The sequence below is a fragment of the Balaenoptera acutorostrata genome, chromosome X, assembly GCF_949987535.1.
Source record: "Balaenoptera acutorostrata chromosome X, mBalAcu1.1, whole genome shotgun sequence".
In the NCBI taxonomy this organism is placed as follows: Eukaryota; Metazoa; Chordata; class Mammalia; order Artiodactyla; family Balaenopteridae; genus Balaenoptera; species Balaenoptera acutorostrata.
The window spans coordinates 94,223,193-94,250,065 of NC_080085.1; the positions used below are offsets into that span (position 1 = coordinate 94,223,193).

Consider the following 26,873-nt stretch of genomic DNA (forward strand, 5'->3'; position numbering starts at 1 on the left):
ACACCAAAAATAGTTTATACAGGTTGTGTAACAGCTGCTGTTGCAATTATGTCTAATGGAAGGTTTTGATTCACACCAAAAACACTTACATGTGTTTTGAGTGGCTAAAACTTCTGGTTTCCAAGGAACTAACTACACAAGTCTCCCCCCTGGGGACTCTGAAATCATCTTTCTTACTTTTGCCTGGTTCACTGCCTTGGAAACATTCAAAACAGATTGCTGATCTGCTTCTAGGCACTGAGATTTTGAGACTTGCTTGTCCCTTTTATTCAGAAAAAATGTTTTTCTGATTATACAAGTAATTACATGCTCACTGTAGAAAATTTGAAAAAGACAGAAAAATATAAAAAGAAACAAGAATCACTCATAACCCTACCACCCAGAGGCAACCACTGTTAATCTTTTGGCATATTACCTTCCAATTTTGTTTCCGTGAATTTTTCATGTATTTGAGCCCATCCTGGGCATATAATTTCATATACTGCTTTTATCATGTAATGTGATAAAATAAGCAATTTCCAACAAACCATACTTTTACAAGATTCCATTTATATAGATGTGCTCTGATCTACTCCACTATTCCCCTTTTATTCAACATTTAAGTTGTTTTTATTATTTTGCTATCTTAAGTAACATTGAAGATTTTACCTCTAGGTATGTCTGAATTTGAAACCATTGCCCATTTCTAATGCTGATGAAGGTGTTGCCTAACTGCTATACTCCAGTAAGGTACTTAGAACTTCTCACCTTGTAATCATCCCGGAGACTTCTAGGATATCTTAAGCCCATCAGCTGAGAGGCAGCTCTCCTGAAAATAGGGGACAAGGAAATAAATGAAATCATAGTTCCAATGACAGAAAGGACAAATGTGTTATCTTAAAACCCAAATATACTGAAATTCCCTAACAGTGACAACAGTGGTATCCTTTGTATTCAGCCACAACTCCTATGTATCTATTTCTGCGTTGTGCTTTGTTCTTATCTGAAGTGTTCAGTCAAAAAAAAAAAAAAACAACAACAACAAACTTTTCCATTCTGTTTGTTCTGGCAGAACCCTTTCAAAGGGAGGAGGGCCAAAAGACACCTTGCCCAGTTGAGCCGTGTGTTGCTAGCTGAGCTAATGCCATAAAAGAGATTTTGCTAAAACAGTTTTTAAAAAATCATGCTGGCAATTTAATTAGGACTAAAGACCCATGAGGTTTGGAAGGACATAGATTTTCTCATTCTAATTTCACACCTCTTCAAGTTCTTCTCAAAAATAAGACCACAGTTGCTTTAAAATACTCCAGAAAAAGAAGTTTGGCTGTGTGAAAAAATAGATGAAACAGGATTAGTGAAATGTTGATAATTCTTGAAACTAGATGACGGGTATGGGTTATATTATTCTCTCTATTCTTGGGTATGTTTGAAAATTTCCGTAATAAAGGAGAGAAGACAGAGAGAGAGACAGAGAGACAGATACAGAGAGAGAGAAATGGAGAGATAGAGAATATTAAAAGACATCTAATAATTAAAAGTAAAAAACAAAAAGAAAAACCATAAGACCCCTATGCAAAAGGTAACATTTAATCTTGTTTAATTTGGAATTTTCTCATCTGTAACTCACTTTCTACAATAGCTAGGAAACGACATAAGCAGTTTGAAGGGGGCACATTTTGATTATGTGCTTTCTCACCTATAATAATTTAGCTATTTGTGATAAACAGGAATCCTTTTGGTCCCTATATAATTGATGACTTGATATTGCATTGGCTTAGAAAGTGTACTTTGATTAATTAGTACTGCCTTTCACACCTTGCAGAAGGGAAAGGTAGATGAATGTGACTGACTTAATTTTTCAAAGGCCAACTAGCCTCACTATCATCTGCTGAACACACAAAGCAGATGTTCCAGAAGCATGGACAAAGTATGGCCTTTGAGTTGTCTGTGACACGTGGCCTCCTTTCGATGCTGGCTCCCTTAGTAGAACCAGTTATTCTACCCAGTTTGTCCAAGTATCTATCACAGCATCCGGCATCTGACATCATGATATATCCCTCTACTGGTTTTTCTTCCCCTCTAGAATGCCAGCTATTTCGAAGTCAAGACTGTGTCTTATTCAGTTTTTGTTTTCATAGTACCTGGTACAGTCTCTGGAAATGGGTAGGGAGCATAAATGTATGCTAAATAAACAAAGGAATAAATATACAAAACGACTGGAACAGATGGAGGATTAGGATCTAGCTTATATATATTAGTTGTTACAATCTTCAGAAAGTTCCTTAACCTATATGAGTCTCAGCTGCAAAATGGGAATGACAATGCCAAGCTTTCGTACTTCACAGTGTTATTGCTAGACTCAAAATCAACTTAAAGTAGTGCATATGAAAGTGTTTTAGAAACCAAAAGGAGGGAAGGCCACCTGTGTTGTGTTAAGGAGCGAGGCTGTATAGCATGGTGTTTATGGCTGCTATCATTGGGTTACTGTGAGAATAAAACGAGGTGATATAGGTAAAATACTTGGCAAGGTACCTGGGACAAAGTAACTTTTCCAGAAATGGAAACAGGGAAGATGAAAAGGTCCATGCAGTGAGGGTGGTAGAACTATATGGGAGCTGGCAAAATGGACCAGACGTCCTTTAAAATGACCACTTGACCTCTCTGATGGTAAAGAGAGCAATTTAGAATCCTCTAATGTCTCAATAACATCAAACCCCCACACAATCTCTGTGGCTAGCTGGTGCCCTCACTGGGCCTGACAGTGGCCCCTCCAGGTGTGCATATATATGTATGTGTGTATATGTTTGTGTGTGTGTATCTGTATATATATGTGTATTTTTAGGAATGTATGTGTGCTGGGCCTGACGACAGCGCCAAATGAAGCGCACGTCTCTGTGTTTGCCTGTGTGTGTATTTGTGTGTCTGTGCGCCCCTGTATGTGCATGCCTGTATGTGTCTATGTATACATGGGCTATGCACGTGTGCTAGTATTTGTGTATATGTTTGTATGGTGTGTATGTGTATATGTCAATGTGTATATTTGTGTGTGTATGTGTATCTTGATCAGAGCTGGTCACCTCGGCTGATCTGAGTGGAAGGGTGACGAGAGGCTGCAGGCCCTGCGGATCCCGGGCTGGATTAGGCTGCAGCCCTGTCAGCGGGGCTGCAGAGTGGGTGGTGAAGCGCTGGCGTGGAGGCTGGGGGAGGATTCTCAGCGTGGCAGGCAGGCCTAGCTGAGGCAGTGCTGAGCGGGGGGCAGAAGACAAGGAACAGAACATTTGGAGGTCAGGAGCTGCGGACAGAAAAAGGGGAAGTCACAGGCTGGTGAGAGCCTTTTGTGCAGGAACAGGTCTTGTCCTGGGACCTTCCACTGATGGGCATGGTGGGGAAGGGGAGAAACAGCAGAGTGCCCAGGGCCCAGAGGGGTCAAGAATCACATCTGCAGCACTTTCCAAGGTCTACAGAGCTCTCACAGAATAGCACCCTGGGAGTTGGAACCTAATGCTAATGAAACTGGATATGACACTGAGGGCTCAAACCACATTTCACTTCAGTGGGACGCTGAGCAGGGGTGCAAAGTCACCCTCTCTGGAAAACAACTTCAACCTGAGGATAATCGTAGCTCCAAGATCTATACATTCGAATAGCCCAATGAGCCCTTTCCCTCAATTCATCTGTGGATGATTTCACTGTGTTCACTTTATTTCAGAGACCTGAAAACCTTATTTAAAAGCTGAAAACATTATTGAACTTCCAAGTCAGAGATTTCTGCCTGCCTTATCTTAGATGATATATGACACCCAAGAGAAAAAGTAGCAAAGGACTCAAGGAACATTAAGTTCTAACTTTCGTGGGAAGGTGAGGAAAGTTGTTGGTGATAAGGGGCCCTTTATAAAAAGATTTTTTTAAAAGTCCATAATGTCACCTCCCAGATAATTCGTATGGGGGGAAAAAAAGTAACTCATATACAAAGTTAGAAAGTTCAAACACAGCAAGGTAGGTTATGAAAACTGGAAGCTTTCCCTTCCATTCCACCAGCACCTCTTCCTGGGGATGACTACTTTTTATCAGTTTCTTATAGTTCTTCCTAGAAAAACAATACTCATTTTACTCAACTCCTTAGCACCGTTTGTCTTATAGGTGATCGCCCCCTCCTCCTGAAAACATTTATTCACTTAGCTTCCAGGCCTCCACACCCCTTTGTTCTCTTCTTACCTCCTGGGAGGCACCTTCTCAGTCTCTTTTGTTGGTTCTTTCATCTTTCCCACACACCCTTGCCCAAGGCAAACTTGATGATATTCTGCTTCTTTGTAACCTGGGACTAGTAAATGCAGACATAGCCATATCCGGCTCTAATGAAGGCAATTGCATTCTGAGTCCAAAGGCTCACAAGCTATCTATGGTACATTGTTTTCAAAGATGACCATGATAATCTCTCCAGTCCTGCAGGCGCATTTCTGAATTTGCTGCTCCTCCCACCAAACAAGAGTCTATTTTCTTTGTCCTTGAATCTAGGCTGGCTCTGTGACTGGATCTGACAAATAGAATGCGCCAGAAGTCATGTACAATTTCTGAGACTAGGCCTAAAAAAGGCAGTAGTAATTTCCATTGTTGCCCTTTGGGGAGCTATCCTACTGGAAAGAGAAGCTACACGAAAGAAAACCAAGACATGCCACCCAAGAGTCAGAACCAAGATCCCAGGCATGTGAGTGGGGCCGTCTTGTGTCCTCCAGCCTCAGTTGAGCTGCCCCAGCTGACACCATGTGGAGCAGAGTCAGCCTCCTGAGCCCTGCCTGAATTTCTGAGCCTCAACATGGTGAGCAAATAAATGGTCATTCTGTCGCTACATCTTGGGGTTGTTTGTTACGTAGCAATTGATAACTGAAACAATAGTGCAAAGAATCCATATTCAACCAACTGAACATTACTCTGACTATGGCCCATAGGTGCACGTCCACCCATTTTATCACAGCTAGCCAGACGAGCCTTGAAAAAAGGAGGAATCATTTTCAGTTAGTGCAGACAGCAAACAGAATGACTTTTCAGTCAATCTGCACTCTTCAAAGTAATCAAAGACAAGTTCTTAAAAGTCAAAGATCTCAAAAATACTTTTTGATGAGTTCATTATATTCTGTTTAGTCCAAGTTAGAGGTAAAAATAGCATATTAACCAGGGGCTGTGCTGGGCATATTACCGGTCCCAACACATCCAATCCCACAACAACTCACTTTAAATAATTAATGTTATTCCCATTTTACAGATGAGAAAACTGAGACCTAAGTTAACTAAGTTGTGCTCGAGGTCACACACACAGCTGGAAAAAGTTGGAGGAGAGAATTGTATTCAAGTTTTCTAACTTCAGCTATTCCACACTCTTAACCAGTATGCATTTTACTTCTCATTCATTAAGAAGGTCCTTAGGGTGTCAAGACTGTGCTATGGTGAAAGGTAGGTCAAGGTGGAGGGAAAGGAAGAATCATAGCAGCCTCACCTTGCCCCTCCCCACCATTGTCCTCACTGCCCACTCCCATCCCTAATGTCAGATGGAAAATTCACTATCTCACCTTCTGTATACAAACTAAAACCCACAGTTACATTGGCCCCAGGAAACCATTGATCTACCAGTCCTGTAATCAATCAGACAGAATTCAAGTGCTTATGTATACTTAGGAGACATGTATAAGAATATTCATGGTAGCACTGTTTTGTGACAGCCAAAAACTAGAAACAGCCAGAATGTCCATCAAGTTAGAATGGACAAATTGTGATATATTCATATGATGATATACTATACAACAATAAAAGTGTACCAACTGCAGCTATCTGCAACAACATGGTTGAATCCCACAAACAATGTGAAGTAAAAAAGATAGTCGCAAAATAATACAGACAATTGCAAGTATATAAAGTTCAAACATCTGTAAAACAAAACTGTGCTGTTTAGAAATGCTTATATGTAAGATAAGCATATAAAAAAAGCAAAGAAATGATGATCACAATGGTCAGAATAGGAGTTACCTCTAGGATGGGTGGAAGAATTGCATCAGTGGGGTGGGGGGCAGGGAGGCAGGAGAAGCGAGGGAGTCAGGGTTACCAAGGGGTTCTATTTCTTGTCCAGGATGGTCCTTATATGGGTCATAGCTTCATAAATGTTCTTTTAAATAACAGTTCTCTTCTTAATGTTTCTGTTTTATTAATGAAGTAGAAAGCAAGGTCACCAGCTGGGACTGAGGATGAGAGAGGAGGTATTGAAGATTTGAGAAGAAGAAAACGGTATGAAAGAAACAAAGACATTGAAGAGTGAACAGAATTGGGAAATATAGTAGTATTTTTCTTATTCTTTTAAGAAATCTTTTCAATTTCTCCTGATTTATTATGCTTTTTCTCTCATATGTAATGTTATTTTATTAGCTTCAATATACTATACTATCAATATATGTAGTTAATCCAACACTTAAATTATGTTAATGTATAAAAATTAATTTGAAAAGCATTACTGTCATTAAAATACAGCATTAAGATAATAGTCAAAATACATTAGTTATTTATTATTTCACTTTGAGCTTTAGAAAAGCTGAAGTAGTTTATATTTAGGCAAAAATACATAGAATTCACACAGGGCTTGTATGGTGGCTTTTTATTCTTTTCCTTTCAACTTTTTACACCAAGCATCTTTAGTATTATATCCTACAATTCATAATTATTTAAACAGATATAGGTATTATTACCTCTCTATTTTATTAAGTCTTAAAATCATTTTTTAAATTCAGAAAATATATTCACATTGAGGATCACAACACAAAATATTAATGTTGAATTTTTAAAGTATTAGAGAATAATTACATTCTTAAACATGACTCAGAAAATTTTAATGGAAATAGTAGCTCTATATAATTCTACAATACCACATGAGTTTTTATATGAACCAATTTATAAAAACAATTATTTAAATTATAATACATTTTAGTTGTAAACCAATCTTTATATTATAATACATAGTTTCAACTACCAACTTACATAATGTAAATGTAGTAAATTTAAGCAATTACCAATTGCTGCAGCTCAGCTTGCACTATCTGCCATACCAGTTGTGGGCTTGCTGCTAAGTCGTAATTATAAAAGTAACTGAATGGTGACCTGAGCAGAAATGGCAGAGTAAGGACCTCTGAAAATTCTCTCCTCCATAAAAACAATGAGAATGCTATAAAAAATGGTCAAGGTAAACTTTCTTATAACTCTGGAAATTAGTCAAATGCTTGAAACAATCCAGGGAGCACTTATTCATGAAAAATGGCTGAATTTCATTAAGAACAATGAGCTTTGTGGCATTTTATCCTGCCCCATTGCCAACCCTCTTTCCTCATTACCATGGTAGCCTTCAAAACCAACAGTCTCACCATCTCAATGAAAATCAGCAGCCTAGTGGCCAGCTGGAGCAGGTTGATGGGGTCGAAGCTCCTATAAAGCTGCATGCCCAGGTAACTGTCATTATTTGCCCTGTCTGAGAGTTCCCTGTGCTATAAGCCCTCAAAAGGCTTCTCTCTACTTGACCTGACTCTGATCTCATCCAGTATGAAAAGCCTTTTCCTTGGGAGCATTTGTCAAAAGCCATCAGTGGTGATTGTTCAACATAACAGTTGCCTGAGGCAGCGACAAGAGTTGGGGCAAACTGTTCAAAAACTTAAAAAAGAAAAGTTGGAGGGCTTCCCTGGTGGCACAGTGGTTAAGAATCCGCCTGCCAACGCAGGGGACATGGGTTTGATCCCTGGTCCGGGAAGATCCCACATGCTGCGGAGCAACTAAGCCCATACGCCACAACTACTGAGCCTGCGCTCTAGACCCCACGAGCCACAACTACTGAGCCCGCGTGCTACAACTACTGAAGCCTGCTCGCCTAGAGCCCGTGTTCCACAACAAGAGAAGCCACCGCAATGAGAAGCCCGTGCACCACAAGGAAGAGTAGCCTCCGCTTGCCGCAACTAGAGAAAGCCTGCACACAGCAACAAAGACCCAACGCAGCCAAAAAATAAATAAAAATAAAAAATAAATAAATTTAAAAATAAAAGAAAAGTTGGAGAAATAGATGTATAAGGGAGCTTTGAAGAGTATCTATATTCCTGGGAATCTAAAAATTCATGCACATGTGTAGGGCCGTGTACATGTCCAGGGCTGTGCAATCCCAAGGAAAGACCTGAGAAGGCTGTAAGTTCTCACCTCTGGCTGACCTTGAGGCTCTGCATAAGCAGGAAGTGAAGCCCTGGCTGGGTATCAAAAGTATGCCCCAACATGCACATAGAGCCCCATGGCAAAGGCTGGGAAACGTATTGCTTCCAGGCATTTAGGGAAATCATCCACCGATCACTACCTGACCACTGAGCTAACTGAGCAGAGACTCCAGTGGCCGCACATAACAAAGAATATAGACTTTACAGAATTAGCTCAGAAAAGTCGCTAAACAAACAACAAATCCTGTGGAGGGAGGGATCTAATTTTCAGAGTTGCCACATTATATTATTTAAAATGTCTAGTTTTCAACACAAAAAAAATGAGGCATACAAAAAAAGGATGGTTCATATATAGAGTAAAAAGCAGTTAATAGAAGCAGTCCTTGAGGAAGCCCAAGCATTGGATTTCCTAGACAGACTTTAGACTATTTTAAATGTATTGAAGTAACTAAAGCAAACTATGTTTAAAGAACTAAAAGAAAGTATGAAAAGGATGTTACACCAAGTACACCATATGATCCAGCAATTCCAATCCTAGGTATATATACCCAAGAGAAATAAAACATTTTGTCCATACAAAAACTTGTGCATGAATGTTCATAGTAGCATTATTCATAAGAGCCCAAAGTGGAAACAACCCAAATGTCCATCCACTAATGAGTGAATAAACAAAATATATTACAGCCATCCAATGGAATATTTTTCAGTTATTAAAAAGAAATGAAGTTCTGATATATGTGATAACAAAGATAAAGAAAATAATATGCTAAGTGAAAGAAGCCAAAACCAAAAGACCACATATTTTATGATTCCACTTATATAAAATGTCCATAACAGGGAAATCTATAGAGACAGAAAGCAGGTTAGTGGTGATTAGAGTTGGGGTATGGAAAAGGGAATGGGGAGGGGAATGCTAATTGGTATGGGGTTTCTTTGAGGGGCAAAGAAAATGTTCTAAAATTGTGGTGATGGTATGTGAATTATATCTCAATCAACAAAATAATAGTAATAATTACATGGGCAGAACCCTCAACAAGGGCAGGGTTTCTTGGAATGCCGTAAGTAAAAACAGGGCTTTAGATACCAGGGCCTTCTTGCAACTGACTTTGCCAGTGTAATGCCAATTTCCACCAATACCACCTCCACCATCCCAAGATTGGAAAGAGATTCTGGCTCAGGGCAGAACTGATAGCCTTCAGAAAGTATTTCTGCTAATCATTACCTATTATGAAAGTGTAAGGTATAGGGTCTCACTAAGGAAAGGGGAAGTACACCCTATCGGAATTGTAGATTCTAGTCAGTTCTTTGTTAATCCTAGAGCTGTAGAGTCTTGTGGCTTCACTGGATCAGCCCAGCCACTTGGCAGGTAAAGTATAGTCATCTTTACCAGTGGGGCTGAGGCCCAGGAGACAGTAACTTGCCAGAGTTAGCTGTGTGCTGTGGAGTGGAGAGTGCCAGGGTTCAGCTGAGTCCAGAGTGAGCTAGGATTTGGATCTTGGTTCTCTGCTAACTGCTTGGGAAAAATAGATGTTTTCAAACAGTTCAGTAGAAAATGGCCCCTAGGCAATGAGCCCTATGGGAAATGAGAGGAAGCTTTTAGACCAAAATGGATAAGAACAAAGGGAAGAAAAGCATATTTTTTGTTGTAGCAGGAAGAACCCTAAATAGTTGGGAGACATCAGCTACAGTCCAGCCATATGAACTCAGGAATGCCATAGTACTTTTCTGGGCCTACTTCCTCATAGGTAAAGAAAGCAGGCTGAATGGATTATATTAGTTTTTTCTCCAACATGTTTCAGGGAACTCTAGGATGTCATTATGGACTAAATTGTGTCCCCCCCGCCCTCCAGATCTATTTTTTGAGGCCTTAATCTTCCATGTGACTGTATGTGGAGATAGAGCCTACAAAGAGGCAATAAAGGTTGAATGAAGTAATAAGGGTGGGGCCTTAATTCAATAGAACTGGTATCCATATAAGAAGAAGAGACACCAGGTCTCTCTCTCTCTTTCTCTGTCTCTCTGTCTCTCTGTCTCTCTTTCCCTCCCTCCTTCCCTCCCTCCAAGAGTGCACACAGATGAAAGGTCATGTGAGGACACGGTGAGAATGGGGCCATCTACAAACTAGGTAGAGAGTTCTCACCAGAAACCAACCCTGACGGCACCTTGATCTTGGACTCCTAAGCCTCCAGAACTGTGAGAAAATAAATTGCTGTTGTTTAAGCCACCCAGTCTGTGGTATTTTTTTATGGCAATCTGAGCTAATACAGGTATAGTTATAGGTGCATCAGTTCATAACATTTTATTTGACTTAATTTTTTAAAAGCTTCTTTTAAAAGCTTAATAAGAGTCACGGATACAGTTATGTGTCATAGGCCAACAGTGTTAGAGACCTCTGATTTTTATTAAATTCTGCTGCCAGGTTAGCTCATTTTTGGAAAGACCTTTGAATAAAGCTTCTTTTCCTATCAGCTTAAATGAAGAGTATAAGGCTGTTTCAGAGTAAGCTGTTTTAAATGAGTGAGTCACTAAGCACAGATTTAAGGAGAGGGGATATAGACCCTGCCTCTCAAATGGTAAAAATGTGAAATAATTTGCACACATCTTTTTAAACCACCACAATTTTATAAATATTTTTCTGTGTAAATCAGTATTTTCTCAAAACTGTGCAAACAAATACGATAATAAATTTAATCCTGCACCTGAGAAAAAGAACCTTGCAATAGAGCAATTTTACCAATGATAATAGATATATCATAAATAGAAGATTAATGAAATGAATCCAGGAATGTATTCAAAACCATTATATCATGACCCAGAAGGATTTACACAAGAAATTTGAGATAATCAACACAAAAGAATCTTCTTACATTAACTGCGGTAATCGCTAGATGGTGAGAATATGTAATTTAATTTTCTTATTTTTGCTTTTTTATATTTTCTAATTTTACTGCAGTGCATGTGTACTGCTTCTATAATAACAAAAGGTTATACACTTTTTGTTTGTTTGTTTGTTTTGTTTTGTTTTTTTGGGCCACACCACATGGCATGCAGGATCTTAGTTCCCCGACCAGGGATCAAACTTGTGCCTCCGGCAGTAGAAGCACAAAGTCTTAACCACTGGACCGCCAAGGAAGTCCCTATAAAATTTTTAAAAAGACAATCTGGGAGAAAACTCATACAAAATTTATATCAGATAAAAGGCTAATATTCCAAATACATGAAGAATTTTTAGATAGAGAAATAGAAGACCAGAAATTCTATAAAAATTGTTAAAAAAGACATTTATAAAAAGAGGTTAAAATGCCACTTAAACATATTAAAATGTGTTCAACTGAACTCATAAGAGAAATTCCTTTTATTTACTTATTTAGAAAAGAATTTTAGAGCAGTTTTAGTTTCACAGCAAAATTGAGAGAAAAGTACAGAGATTTCCCAAATACCCCTACACCTGTACAACCTTCCACATTATCAACATCCCATATCAGAGTAGTACATTTATTGTGATTGATGAACCCTCATTGACAAATCATAATCACCCAAAGTCCATAGATTACATTACAATTCACTCTTGGTGTTGTATATTCCACATCCTCATCAGCATTTGGTGTTATCAGTGTTCTAGGTTTTGGCCATTCTAATAGGTGTGGAGTGTGTAGTGGTATCTCATTGTTATTTTAATTTGCATTTCCCTGATGACATATGATAGAGCACCTTTTCACATGCTTATTTGTCATCTGTATGTCTTCTTTAGTGAGGTGTCTGTTAAGGTCTTTGGCCCATTTTTTGATTGGGTTGTTGGTTTTCTTATTGTTGACTTTTAAGAGTTCTTTGTGATTTTGGATAACAGTCCTTTATTAGATGTATCATTTGTAAATATTTTCTCCCTGTCTGTGGTCTATCGTTTCATTCTCTTGATATTGTCTTTTGCAGAAGAGAAGGCTTTAATTTAATTCAGTTTAGCTTATTTCTTTCATGGATCATGCCTTTGGTGTTCTATCTAAAATTTTACTTCCATACCCAAGGTCATCTAGCTATTCTCTTATGTTATCCTCCAGGTGTTTTATCATTTTGCTTTCCATGTAAGTCTATGGTCCATTTTGTGTTAATTTTTGTGAAGGATGTAAGATCTTCATTTTCTTTGCATGTCCAGTTGTTCCAGGACCTTTTGTTAAAAGACTGTCTTTGTTCCATTGTATTGCCTTTGCTCCTTTGTCAAAGATCAGTTGACTATATTTATGTGGGTCTACTTCTGGGCTCTCTATTCAGTTCCAGTGATCTATTTCACTGTTCTCTCACAAATACCACACTGTCTAAATTACTGTACCTTTAATACTAAGTCTAGAACTCAGGTAGTGTCAGTCCTCCGATTTTGTTCTTCTCCTTCAATATTATTTTGGGTAGTCTGGGTCTTTTGTCTCTCAATATGAACTTTAGAATCAGTTTGTCGATATCCGTAATGTAACATGTTGCAATTTTGATTGATATTGCATTGAATCTATAATCAAGTTGGAAAGAACGGGCATCTTGACAATATTGCATCTTGCAGTCCATTATCATGGAATATCTCTCCATTTACTTTGTGCTTCTTTGATTTTGTTCATCAGAGTTTTGTAGTCTTCCTCATACAGATCTTGTGCATATTTTGTTAGACTTATAAGACTAAGTATTTCTTTTTTTTTAATACTATTTTTATTTATTTATTTTATTCATTTATGGCTGTGTTGGGTCTTCGTTTCTGTGCAAGGGCTTTCTCTAGTTGTGGCAAGTGGGGGCCACTCTTCATCGCAGTGCGCGGGGCCTCTCATTATCGCGGCCTCTCTTGTTGCGGAGCACAGGCTCCAGACGCGCAGGCTCAGTAATTGTGGCTCACGGGCCCAGTTGCTCCGCGGCATGTGGGATCCTCCCAGATCAGGGCTCGAACCCGTGTCCCCTGCATTGGCAGGCAGACTCTCAACCACTATGCCACCAGGGAAGCCCTAAGTATTTCTTTTTAAGGGGTGCTAATGTAAACGGTATTGTTTTTAAATTTCATATTCACCTTGTTCATTGCTGTTATATAGGAAAGCATTTGACTTTTGTATATTAATTTCATATTCTGCAACTTTGCTATGATTGCTCTTTAGTTCCAGGAGGTCTGTGGGGCTTTTTTGTGTTTTGTTTTTTATCAATTATTTGTTATTGTGGTGGTGGCCGATTCTTTGGAATTTTCTACATACATGACCATGTCATCTGTGAAAAAAGACAGTTTTATTTCTCCCCCCCCCAATCTGTTTACATTTTATTTCCTTTTCTTGTCTTGTTGCATTAGCTAGAACCCCAGTACAATGTTGAAAAGGAGTGGTGAGATGGGACATCTTTGCCTTTTACTTGATCTTAGTGGGAAAACTTCAAGTTTCTCACCATTAAGTATGATAATAGCTGTGATCTTTTGTAGACATTCTTTATCAGGTTGAGAAAGTTCCCCCTTATTCTTAGTTTACTAATAGTTTTCATGAAGAATGAGTAATGGATGTTGTCAGATGCTTTTCCTGCATCTATTGGTATGATCATATGATTTTTTTTAGCCTGTTAATGTGATGGATTTACATTAATTGATTTTGAACCAGGCTTGCATACCTGGGATAAACCCCACTTGATTGTGGATGTATAATTCTTTTTATATGTTGTTGGATTTGATTTACTAATATTTTGTTGAGGATTTTTTCATCTATGTATGTGAGAGATATTGGCCTGTAATTTTCTTTTCTTATAATATCTTTGCCTGGTTTTGGTTTTAGGGAAATGCTGGCCTCATACAATGAGTTACAAAGTATTTCCTTTTCTTCTATCCCCTGAAAGAGATTGTTCAAAATTGGTATACTTTCTTCCCTAAATATTTGGTAGAATTCACCAGTGAACCGTCTGGGCCTGGTGCTGTTTTGGAAAGTTATTAATTACTGATTCAATTTCTTTATAAGATATAGGCCTATTCAGATCATCTATTCCTTCTTATGTGAATTTTGGCAATTTGTGTCTTTCAAGGAATTGGTTCATTTCATGTAGATTATCTAACTTTGAGCATAGGGTTATTCATAGTATTCCTTTATTATCCTTTTAATGTCCATGAGTGACTGTTGCAATGTCCCCTCTTTCATTACTGATATTAGTAATTTGTTCTTCTCCTTCAAGAGTGTCCTTTCTTTTTTTTTCTTATTTAGCCTCACTTGAGGCTTATTGATTTTACTGATCTTTTCAAAGGACCAACTTTTAGTTTCATTGACTTTCTCTATTGATTTCCTGTTTTCAACTTCATTGATTTCTGCTCTAATTCTTATAATGTTGTTGATGTGATATGGAGCCAGGGTTCTCACTAAGGAAGAAGGGAAGTTACAAATATGGAATAAGATAGGCAAGAAAAAAGAACCTTGTGGGGATGTATTGGAATTAAAGGAGTCAGCATGATTTCTAAAATACATCTATGCATATGTGCATATATGTATATGTGTTTGTGCCTGTGTATATGCATATTAATACTTCCTACCACTAACCACTGAAAGAATTTAGAAGCAAAGACACCCCAGTTGCAAAGGGCAGACCTAACATCCTGGTCTTTGTCTCTAATACAATTTCCCATTACAGGGAACCAGGGATCTTTGGAAAAATGGCTGATTTCAGGGTTTGCGCAGGAAATATACAAGATGAGTGTGGAATACCTTGTTATGTGTCAGAAAGTAAGGCATATATGATTTTTTCCCCTCACTTATCTGAGAGTTGCATACATCATGGCTCTTTACCTCTAAATACTTCCGTGTTTATTTCCCAAGAACAGGACTATTATCTGACATAATTACAGTACAGTTATCAACTTTGATAAATTTAACATCGATACAATATCTAATCTACCATCTGAATTTCAATTTTGTAAATTAACACAATAATGTTCTTTATCTTTATAGCCATACTTTCCCTCCCATACAAGATCTGGTCTAGGATCAGGTGTTGTATTTCTTTGTCACGTCTCTAGCCTCCTTCAACCTGGAACATTCTCATAGCTTTTCTTTTCTTTTTTTTTTTTTTGACATTCATTTTTTTGGAGAATAATCTCTCCCTCCTCACTTTTTAAAATAGAACATTTCTTATTTGGGGTTTGTTAGATATTTCCTCATGATTAGGTTCAGGTTATGCATACTCCACCGGAATACTACATAAGTGAATACTACATGTGTTCAGAGTACTGCATCTAGAGGAACACAGTGTTCATCTGACACTCACAGGTGATGTTAACTGTGATCACCTGGTTTAAGTGTTGCCTGATTTCCACGCTACCTAGTTACTATTTCTCCCCTTGCAACTGATAAGCACTCTGTAGAGAAACCCTTTAAGACCATGCATATGTCCTGTTTCTCTTGAAATTTCCCCCTAGATTTAGCATCCACTGATGATTCTTACATAGCCAGGCTTTATAATGGTACACACGATATCTATAAATACTTTTATATGTAACCATCTGTAGCTATATTAAGTTAAACATAAGTTATTATTGATGTTGCTGGCTCTAATTCCATTACCACATGACATAGGTCATTCTAGAATAGTCCCCTTGATGATCTGTAAATTTTCACTCCAACAGTCAGAAATCTGGTTCCCACCATTTGTCATCTATTTACTTAATTGTTCATTTTCAGATACATGTATAGCACTTTCAGAATTGTTAACCCATTCCTGATGGGAAACAACTTATTTTCTAGAATACAATACTTAGGTGTAGTTTATTTTGCCTTTAGTCTTACAGACTCCATTAAGTTCCAAAGTTATTTAGGTTAGCACCTCCCACCCCCTCAGAGAGGTTGTTTCATACAGTTGTAATACAGTTAGATTTTCTTGTCACAGTCTGCATTATTCTGGGGATTTCCTGAACTCATAAGTGATTTTTTAAGTTTGCATACATTCAGGTTGACCCTTTGCGTTGTAAAGTTCTATAGGTTTTGACAAAAGTATAATGTCATTATTCATAATTACAGTATCACACAGAGTAGACATGCAGTCCTAAAAGTCCCTGTACTCCACCTATTCATTCCTCCCCCACTCCCTATGAACTGCAGACAACCACTGTTCTTTTTACTGTCTGTATAGTTTTTTCTATTTCCAGAATGTCATATAGTTGGAATCATACAGTATGTAAGCTTTACAAACTGACCTTTTTAACTGCATTTAAGGTTCCTCCATATTTTTCACAGCTTGATAGCTCATTTTTTTAATCACCGAATAATTTTCCATGTATGGATGTACCACAACTTGTTTATCCATTTATTTAATGAAGGGCCTCCTGGTTACTTCTAAGTTTTGACAATTATGAATAAAGCTGCTATAAGTATCCATGTGCAAGTTCTTTTGTGCACATACGTTTTCAACTCATTTGGGTAAATACCAAAAAGCATGATTACTGGATCATTTGGTACGAGTGTGTCTAGTTTTGTAAGAAACCACCAAACTCTCTTCCAAATTGGCTGCACCATTTTGCATTCCCAACAGCAATGAATGAGAGTTACTGTTGTTCTACATACTTGCCAGTATTTGGTGTTGTCTTTCTATTTTTTTAAATAAGCGTCTGCTAGCTATATCTTGAAGGTCAAGGAAATTCCTCAGGATAATTGCATTTTTGCTTTGAAGTTATTCTCAGTCTCCCAACATTCAAGGAGGAAAAGATAAGAACTCTCCTAGTGCTACTTTATTAAAAAAATCAATTAATTAATTAATTAATTAATTTTTGGCTGCGTTGGGTCTTCGTTGATGTGCATGGGCTTTCTCTAGTTGTGGCAAGCAGGGCTACTTTTTGTTGCAGTGTGCGGGGTTCTCGTTGCGGTGGTTTCTCTTGTTGCGGAGCACGGGCTCTAGGCATGCAGGCTCAGTAGTTGTGGCGCACGGGCTTAGTTGCTCCACGGCATGTGGGATTTTCCCGGACTAGGGCTCGAACCCGTGTCCCCTGCATTGGCAGGCAGATTCTTAACCACTGCACCACCAGGGAATCCCACGCTACTAACTTTTAATTAATTCCTTGTAACCTACATTTAAACCTATTATGATTTATTTATTTCAAATACTTGTGAATCAATGTTCAGATAAACAGAATAATGATTTAATAAAGGCCAAGTGATGTAAATGATTCAAAAGACATTATAAAAAGTTAAAAGGCAAAACACACACACACAAACGGTTTCTAAAACCATAGAATAAGGTTACACACAGAGTATATAAAGAGTGGCAACAAATCAACATGACAAACAGTCCAATAGGAAAATGATCCAAGGATGTAATTTGGTACTTCATAGAAGAAAACACCCAACTGGGGCTTCCCTGGTGGTGCAGTGGTTGAGAATCTGCCTGCCAATGCAGGGGACACAGGTTCGAGCCCTGGTCTGGGAAGATCCCACATGCCGCGGAGCAACTAGGCCCTTGAGCCACTACTACTGAGCCTGCACGTCTGGAGCCTGTGCTCCGCAACAAGAGAGGCCGTGATAGTGAGAGGCCTGCGCACCGCAATGAAGAGTGGCCCCCGCTTGCCACAACTAGAGAAAGTCCTCGCATAGAAACGAAGCCCAACACAGCCAAAAATAAAATAATAAATAAATAATAAATAAATTAAAAAAAAAAAGAAAACACCCAACTGGACAAGAAGCATATAAAAACTCAACCTTGCTAGTAATCAGGTAAATGCACATTAAAACGATTGCTCATTTTACAGTCATCATTGAAAAAAATCAATGTCTGATAACATCAAGTGTGGTGACAATGTTGGGAAGTAGGAACTCACACACTTCTTGTGGGAGTGTAAATTTGTTCAACCGCTTTAGAGAGTCATTCAGAAACTCCTGATAAGCATTCCCTAAGGCTCAGCAATTACACCTCCAGGGGTTAGCACTCCCTAAGGGTCAGTAATTACACTTGTAGGAGTGTGTATATAATCTCTAGATTACAGACAGGGGATGCCACTGTGAAAAAGTGAGTAATGCAGACAAGTCACTAGGTAATTACAACATAGTGTGATCAGTTCTAAAATGAAAGCAGTGCAAGATGCCATTGGAGTATCCAAGAGGAAAAATCTAATGCATTTTCCAGATGAGAAAATTGAGACTTAGGTTAACTTATGCTCAAGTTCACATAGCTGGGAAGAGTTGGAGGAAGGGATTCCACTCAAGTCTTCTAACTCCAGATATCCTACATGCTTAACTAGCATGCCTATTATCTCTCATACATTAAAAGCCTTCCCTATTTAAAATAAGCCTGTTATAGCCTTAAATTGTTCTTTAAACTTACCCAAGTGTGAATGTGCAGATTTCTTCCTGACTGAAATCTATTAGTATAAGGTATTTTCATCCTACCTTATTATGACTAGATTCACTGTTCTTCTCTCAATGTGCTCAAAGTGTTTCCATACTGAGGAGTACAGGATGTAATGATACCATAATCTCAGCTTTGTATAGCAGAGATTCATTCCATTGGAGAATTTTTATATATTAAGGGAGTATCACAAATATGGCAGGTATTATAGCAAATATATTTGGGTCTCAATTCTGGGAGTCTATATGGGATTCTCTAGGGAAGAATGGCTCTTTTTATTTTGACAAAACATATTTCCAGCAAAGTATGTAGCTCTGGGGGGCATGCATAGTGCTCCTGATAGAAAAGGGGACTCCTCACTAGCCATCTACTGCAAGCCATACTAACTCTGTTGATCAGTAGGGAGATATAGGTCTTCAGCAAATCACCTCCAAACCTAATGGTCTAGTAACATTTATTCCTAATTGACATGATGTAAATGTCATGTCCAGATGCCAGTTATAATGACACATTTCTAGCACTTGTCTCATCCCTATCATACCAACCTGGACCACTTGATTATTTTGTGAATCTTTCATCCTGGTTTCTCTTTCAGCTTCCCATTTAAAAACACATGAATCAATAGACAGGATGTGTTCATTAATTTCAGCTGTGTTTTCTTTTCTGTATGTCACTGATATCCAAACTCACTGAGTTGAGTGCCAGGAGTAACTGCATTATTGAAATTTGTGCTCAAACTTTTATTTGGTCAAAAAACATAGTCATGCAGGATTCCATCTCATCTGACACAGAAATTATAGAGACGATTCCTGAGTGGTTGACTCTGTGACAGGCCTACGTGGGAGGCCAAGGAAGATGAGTGAGAAATAATGAGTGGCTGTGGATTCAGGAAAAAGAGAAATAAGGTTTGAAAATTCCATTTCTGAAACTGGTAATTCAGGTGGGTGGCATTTTAAATCCTGTTTAGGATTCGCTTGTTATTTGCCAGAAGTACGAGTGCCTTTGGAAAAAGGGTTTCTAAGGGGTAAATGGATTCCTTGAGGTGTATGATCGGAAGAACACTCAACATTTGCAATGCGGAGCATGTTGTCTCTGTCTTATTGGATTAAAACCAAGGAAACGAGGCTCAATCAAGTGGGTTGTGGAAGGAAAGTGGCTGGCTATAAGGATACATGCGGAGTCAGGATTCAAATCCCATTCTTTTGGGGTGAGGCCTGGAGTATAGAGCCTAGACATTCTGCTCTTGAGTTCCCTATAACTTTCACAGACCCAAATCTGCTCTTCCTTTCCAGCATCCGCTGTGTCTGAACCTACGTCTCTTCCTTAAGAGTCTGTCTTTCATTTGACCCCATCGCTCCTTTGTGAGCCTCTGTGTAGGTTTACCTTCTGTTCACAAAAAGAACTGACCTCGATGTGGGAACTGGCTCTGCTCCAAAGGCCAACACAGCTGTGCAACACCTCTGAAGGGAATGCAGCCTGGTTCCCAGAGGAACTGTCTCTATTCAGTGTCTGAATGCCAACAAAAACTAGCAATTCAGTCTAAGATGTTCATGAGAGGCTGATTGAGTTGGTTAGCAGACAGGCACCCATGGGGATGGCTTGGGGAAGAGGTTGGGAACATGGGCTTTGTGTTCCAATCCTGGATCTTCTTGACCTCTTTTAGACTCATTCTAAAAGTATAATAAGAATTATAGTAATACTTTCTATATCTATGAACAGGTAAAGCACATTTCCCAGGGTCTGGCACATAAAAAGTATCCAGAACTGTGGGGTATCACTTATACCCATGCACAACTATGGCTATGAAACAAGAAGGACATCTTTCGTATTAAGACTGCAAACTTCCTCTCCTTCCTTTCCACTGCATATTCATATTAAGAATCTACTTAGAATTCAATCACTTACATGCAACAAATTATGGGTTGTTTTCCATCATTGTTTGTCTCGGTCTTGTGGTTTCATGGAATTTAAGATGTTAGCTGTTCCTCAACAAAGTGTGACACCAACTGGCTTTTCCCATTCCTCTTGGAAGACTGTGTCCAAGGTCTTTACAACTCCTAAAACTGACCTCCAGTCCAACGAAAGCAGCCCGTGATGATGGCTTGTATGTGACCCAAGCCAGCTCTCCTAGGTAGTGGGGCACCCACCCTTCCACATGCCAACATCACTTTTACAGACAATGCCCCTAATTTCTCCAACTCTAATAGGAATTCTGAAGCTGATCAAATCATAAAGCTATAGTTAGTAGGGGCATAGGGAAGTTGTGGATCTCCTCAAGCTTTTTGTGTGTGAGAGAGAGCACTTATTTTTTTATTTTTACTTTTTGAGAGAGAGCAATTTTTAAATTGAGACTCAAATAACACAAAATTCATCATTTTAATGTGTACAAACTTTTTAGCATATTCACAATGTTGTGCAATCATCACTACTATCTGATTCTTTTTTTTTTTTTGGCCACACCGTGAGGCTTGCAGGATCTTAGTTCCCTGAACCTGGGGCCACAGCAGTGAAAGCGCCAAATCCTAACCACTGGACTGCCAGGGAATTCCCACTACTATCCAATTCTAAAACATTTCCATCACTCCAAAAAGAAACATCTTACCTCACTCCCAATTCCCTCTCCCCTCATTCTCTAGAAACCATTAACCTGTCTATCCTTACGGATTTGCCTAGTCCGGACATTTTATATAAAGAGAGTAATACAATATATGACCTTTTGTATCTGGGTTCTTTCATTTAGCATAATATTTTAAGGTTTAAGCCATGTTGCAGCATGCATCATTACCTCATTCCTTTTTGTGGCTGAATAATATTCCATTGTACAAATGTGCCACATTTTGCTTATCCATTCATCAGTTGACGGACATCTGGGTTGTTTTCACTTTTTATCTGTGAAGAATAACATTTAATTCTTTGTGAATGTAGTCCATTCTGCTCCCTCTGGTATTGGGAATGTGGGATGATATTTTCAAGGCTATCCTCAGTGGGAGGGTGGCGATAGGGCTACAGCAAGTTAAAACACCACAAAATATGATATTCTTACTGAGAATCCATGGTTTTTCTTGAATAAATACTCCCCATGTTGCTGAAAGCCTTTGGTCAGTTTCAAGATTTCCTAAAAAGTTTACTCTGTTGGTTTTTGCATTTTATCATTGTTTTTATGGAGTGGCAAAATTCTGGGGTTCCATTTTTTGCTGACATCCCACATCATGTTAAATAAAAACAGTCCACATCTGCCTGAAGAAGATTTGATGACTGAACAAGTCAAAGAAATCAAGTTCTTTTGTTCTCAGGATGCAGATGCCCCTGGTATCATAGCCCTTTTTACTGTAGGGTTGGTAATAAGTTCAGCTTCATCTCATGCTGTAAATCCTACTGGTACAAGCCCACAGATAACAGCCTTTATTCAGCTGGCATGAAGCACTAGGAAAGGGATGACAAATATGACCAGCCTGAGAAGCCCCAGAGCTCAATTTTGAACAGGGAGTAGGCAGGCCAGCAACCTTCTCCAGGACACAGGCTATTGCTGAGACCTGGCTGACTCTGAGCCTCTTAGGAAACTGCTGAGTCATAAAGTTGGCTCCATTAATAAGTGAATTTCAAGCGAAGAACTGAGGACATGTCATCAAGTCAGACATGCAAAGGCACACAGCAACTCTGTGGGAATGATAAGGTATATATTTTGGACCCACACTCACATCAACAGTCTCTACGGAATTTATCTGGAATCAGCACTTGGCTGAGAATTTATAAAACTAAAAATATAGAGGGGATTTCTGTGGAATATACTGAGCTGAATTTAAGGACCAGGGCCCTAAAATTCTTCTTGGATTTTCTTCAGGTTCTTTGCAAGTGAGTAAAGCAACTAGAAACTATAGGAAAAACCAGAAAGGTGTCCAAGTGTATTGCATGATTTTAGGCAATGGAGGCACTGGGCATGGGACTGACATTGGACATGCAGAGATAAGACTATAACCCAGCAAACCACTTAACCTAGAAGTGGTGAGTATTTAGGTAGTCGTCATAATGTAATGTTGGGTTTTGGTTTTTAAAATTTAGAATCAACACATAAACAAAGCATGGAAGACTTAATCTGGTTACAAAACAGAATACAATGTTAATTTTGCCAAGACGATAAGCTGGTATGTAGCAGGAAGGTGGGGGTGAGGTAAGAGCCTGGGTACCAATATCTTCATTTCAAAGAGTGGGAGATAGTAGATACTGTTAAGAAAAAATGAGACAGGAAAATTCAAGTATATTATTTACTTTACAAAGACCAAAAATAATAAAACATTAAAATTAAGAATGGGGTTAGTGACTGAAATCATCATGGTTCATAGACTCACGATGATATCATAATTATGATATGTAAAATTGACAAATTTTTAAAATGGAAGAATAGATATATGGTTGATCCTTGAACAACATGGGTTTGAACTGAACAGGTCCACTTACACGTCGATTTTTTTCAATAGTAAATATTACAGTACTATACGATCCGCAGCTGGTTGAATCTGTAGATGTGGAACCACAGATACGAAGGAACCACGTATAGGGAGGGACAACTATAAGTTATACGTGGATTTTCAACTGTGTGGAGGGTCGGTGCCCCTAACCCCTGCATTACTCAAGGGTCAATTGTAGAATTAAGAGTTATAAAATAGACACCAGAAGAACTAAAAAGGGAAATAAAAACTCTAGGTTGTGGAGCTGGGATTGTAGAGTGGTGGCTACTTCCTCAACTATGAATAAATATGTAGAAGTAATGTATGCATATTTTTTAAAATTAATAAAACAGAGAGGTTTAAAATGAAAACCAGATACACACTTTTAGCCATTTCTTCTCCTAGTGATATTTTGATAATTTATAAATTTTAAAATAAAATTAAAATAAATAGTAGGGCAAATATACAGATTGTTGTGTATTTACACAATAAGATACCTTATAGTAATGGGAATGGAAAACATACAACTACATCCAAAACATGGATGACTCTTAGAAACAACATTGAGTTGAAGAAGCCAGACACGAAAAAGCACAACCTGTATTATTTCACTTAGATAAAGTACAAAAACAAGAAAAACCCATCTGAATTGTTAGAAGCCAGGATAGTGGTTACCTTTGGGGCAGGTAGTGACAGAAGAGAGTACAAGGAGGATTCTATGTATGGGTTGTTCTGTTTCCTCATCTGGTTGTCAGTTACCAGACATGTTGTCGATTGGGCATACAATAGTTATGCTTGTTTTCATATGCATGTTATACTTCAGTAAAAGCTTAATCCTCCTCCTCCTCCTCCTCCTCATCATCATAGTAACGGATAATACTTAAATGGTGTTTACTATGTACCAGTCACTGTTCTAAGTGATTCCACATTCATTAGGATTATACCTTAAAAGCAATGAGGGTATACTTGTAAGAAATGCTTTTACCCTGATCTTCATGTTGCTGACTCCTTCCTGCCACTCAGCTCTAAGCCTAGTCTCAACCACACTGCTTTATTTTCATTTATTATTTATCACTTATCACAACTTGAAAATTTTTTCCTTTTCATTTATTTGTTGATAGTTTGCTGCCTACCCACTCTAGAATGCAAGAAGCTCCATGAATACGAAGATGTTCTCTCTCTTCTCCACTTCTGTATCTTCAGAGTCTGGAACAATGTCTGGCACCTAGCAGGTGCTCAATACACATTTACTGAATGACTATATGAGCCATCAGATCTCCTATCTAGTTCCTCTTAATCCTTAAACCATATTTGAGCCAGAGTGGTCTATCTAAAGCATAATTTAGATCAATCATTTCCTGCTGGGAAAACTGGATAGCTACATGTAAAAGAGTGAAATTAGAACACTCCCTAACACCATACACAAAAATAAACTCCAAATGGATTAAAGACCTAAATGTAAGACTGGACACTATAAAACTCTTAGAGGAAAACATAGGAAAAACACCCTTTGACATAAACCACAGCAAGATCTTTTTTGACCCACCTCCTAAAGTAATGAAAATAAAAACAAAAATAAACAAATGGGACCTAATGAAACTTAAAAGCTTTTGCACAGCAAAGGAAACCATAAACAAGACAAAAAGACAGCCCTCAGAATGGGAGAAAATATTTGCAAACGAATCAATGGACAAAGGATTAATCTCCAAAATATACAAACAGCTTATGGAGCTCAATATCAAAAAAACAAACAACCCAATTAAAAAATGGGTGGAAGACCTAAATAGACATTTCACCAAGGAAGACATACAGATGCTGAGAGGCACATGAAAAGGTGCTCAACATCACTAATTATTAGAGAAATGCAAATCAAAACTACAATGAGGTATCACCTCACACTGGTCAGAATGGCCATCATCAAAAAATCTACAAACAATAAATGCTGGAGAGGATGTGGAGAAAAGGTAACCCTCTTGCACTGTTGGTGGGAATGTAAATTGATATAGCCGCTATGGAGAACAGTATGGAGGTTCCTTAAAAAACTAAAAAGATAACTACCATATGACCCAGCAATCCCACTACTGGGCATATACCCTGAGAAAACCATAATTCAAAAAGAGTCATATACCACAGTGTTCATTGCAGCACTATTTACAATAGCCAGGACATGGAAGCAACCTAAGTGTCCATCGACAGACGAGTGCATGAAGAAGATGTGGCACATATATACAATGGAATATTACTCAGCCATAAAAAGAAACGAAATTGAGTTATTTGTAGTGAGGTGGATGGACCTAGAGTCTGTCATACAGAGTGAAGTAAGTCAGAAAGAGAAAAACAAATACCGTATATTAACACATATATGTGGAATCTAGGAAAATGCTACAGATGAACCTGTTTGTAGGGCAGAAATAGAGACATAGACATAGAGAACAGACATGTGGACACAGGGAGGGAAGGGGAGGGTGGGAAGAATTGGGAGATTAGGTTTGACATAAATACACTACCATGTGTAAAATAGATAGCTAGTGGGAACCTGCTGTATAGCACAGGGAGCTCAGCTCGGTGCTCTGTGATGACCTAGAGGGGTGGGATGGGGGGGAGGGAGGTCCAAGAAGGAGGGGATATAGGTATACATATAGCTGATTCACTTCATTGTACAGCAGAAACTAACACAACATTGTAAAGCAATTTTACTCCAATAATAAAAAAAAAACTTACAAGCATACCCTCATTGCTTTTAAGGTATAATCCTAAGTCTTTACTATGACTTCATTCATATTTATACTTTGGTAACCTCTGAGGCCTCATCTTTCTTCATTTTTCTCCTCCCAAGATAGTTCTGCCATGCTGAACTAGTGTCACTTTCCCTAACACACTAACTTGCTCATATTCAAGTTTGCGAGCCTGGGGTTCCTTCTGCCTGGGGTGTACTCACCTTGCTTTTCCTCCTCCTCACCTAATTAACTTTGCAGCTTGATGGCTTTAAGTTAGACATCACTGCCTCTGAGAAGCATCCATGATCCAGACACGGTGGGAACTTCTCCTAACTGCTTCCACTGAATCCTCAAATGTCATACACAGCGCTCAGGTGGACACAAGGAGCAGATGCACAGCTCTCTGTTCTACTGAAATCCTGGGGAGAGCTGTGCAAGGGCCAGATGCAGCTGGGCACATTGGGTCTGTGCTCTAGCAGAGGGAATCAGGCCCCTGTTGCTCTCCCTTTTTTATAGAGCAAGTGAGAGAGCAGCCTTGTCAGAAGAGCAAAGAGAGCTCAAGATTTGACACCAAATGACCTGCGCTTAGGTGTCAGTTTTCCTAGGAGTTGCTGGTAATGCCAGCTTCTCAATACCCAAAGGCCTTGGGGGAAGTTGAGGTCATGTGCAGTCCCTCTCACTGAGGGGAGAAGGATCCCAAATAACTCATCTTCAAGCAATCTTAAGAGGATTCCTAGTATCATTCCTCTCACCACTATTTTAGTAATTATCATACTGCATTAAAATTGAGTGTTTACTTTGTCTCGCCAACTAGTCTGAGTGACTTTTGGGGCCTAGGTCCATATTATTGACCATTATTGTCTCCAGCACCTCGTCGGGTTTTACATAATTCTGTTCCTTTGAATGAATCAATGAATGAATGAAATGCCCTCTGAAATTACACTTGGAAGGAGCTGTCCAACTACCTTACTTAATAGGCCCCACCTATTTACATGTATGTTACTGTCTGAGCCTTTTGAAGTATACCCCGGTGGTTGGAAAACCTCCCTAAGAGCCAAATGAGAAAATCTCAAAGCTGGCAGAACTCCTAGGTATTATCAAAGTGGAGAATCACGTTCCCTTGACTCACTTGTGTGAGTGTGTGTGTGTGTGTGTGTGTGTGTGTGTGCGTGCATCCATCATTCTTCACT

General features: G+C 38.7%; 1 long non-coding RNA gene across 1 annotated transcript; it reads right to left on the reverse strand.

The window, feature by feature from the left end:
* Nucleotides 1-752: 752 nt before the first annotated feature.
* Nucleotides 753-26,171, reverse strand: LOC130706466 (uncharacterized). The gene is made up of 3 exons (XR_009006707.1): nucleotides 25,905-26,171; nucleotides 21,307-21,410; nucleotides 753-808 (listed from the first exon to the last, which is right to left on the reverse strand). It is a non-coding gene; the product is annotated as an uncharacterized LOC130706466 (long non-coding RNA).
* Between the last annotated feature and the right edge of the window lie 702 nt (nucleotides 26,172-26,873).